The following is a 784-nucleotide window of genomic DNA, read 5'->3' on the forward strand; positions in this document are numbered from 1 at the left end:
TAACCTCTTTGGAGTCAGAGATACTTTTGAAAATTGGGTAAGGGGTGCCTGGGTGGCTCAGTGGGTTAAGCCACTGCCTTCAGCTCAGGTCATGATCTCAGGGTCCTGGGATCGAGTCCCGCATTGGGCTCTCTGCTCAGCAGGGAGCCTGCTTCCCTCTCTCTCTGCCTGCCTCTCCATCTACTTGGGATCTCTCTCTGTCAAATAAATAAATAAAATCTTAAAAAAAATTGGGTAAAATCTTTGGAGCACTGTTTCAAGAGGGGATTCAAATGCTGGGGTTTATAACCTCTCCCTAAACCCATCTGTGCCTCCCGAGTCAGCAACCGCAAGCCAGAGGTGCCTGCGGGCTGGGTGTCTGTCAGATTGCACTGAGGGTTTGGGGCCACGTCAGGTAGAATTTTGCTCTATGGTATCTGTCCAGTGAATGATGGGGCCTGAACAGTGGAGTCTAGGCTGACTCTCTGGTCTCAGGATCATCCTCGACAGAAGAAGAGTCTGTGGGCAGAGTGACCAGCTCTCAGCACACAGGCAGAGAGGTGCAACTCTGCTTCCTCTGAGGGGACTGTCTTCGTTGCTCGCCCGTGTTGCTCGCTGAGAACATCTGTGGTGTGCCCACTTGTAACCAGCGTGTGGACCGGGGGGAATGGCAATTCTTTGAATTTCTCAGTGCTCTTATGAAATGCCCTACCCTCCCGATCCTTGCAAATGTATAAGAGAATAAGAGCTAAAGATAGGGAACTTTCGTTTTCACTTTCCCTGGAAGTGCTTTACTCTTCATATA

The sequence above is a fragment of the Mustela erminea genome, chromosome 9 (assembly GCF_009829155.1).
Source record: "Mustela erminea isolate mMusErm1 chromosome 9, mMusErm1.Pri, whole genome shotgun sequence".
NCBI lineage: Eukaryota > Metazoa > Chordata > Mammalia > Carnivora > Mustelidae > Mustela > Mustela erminea.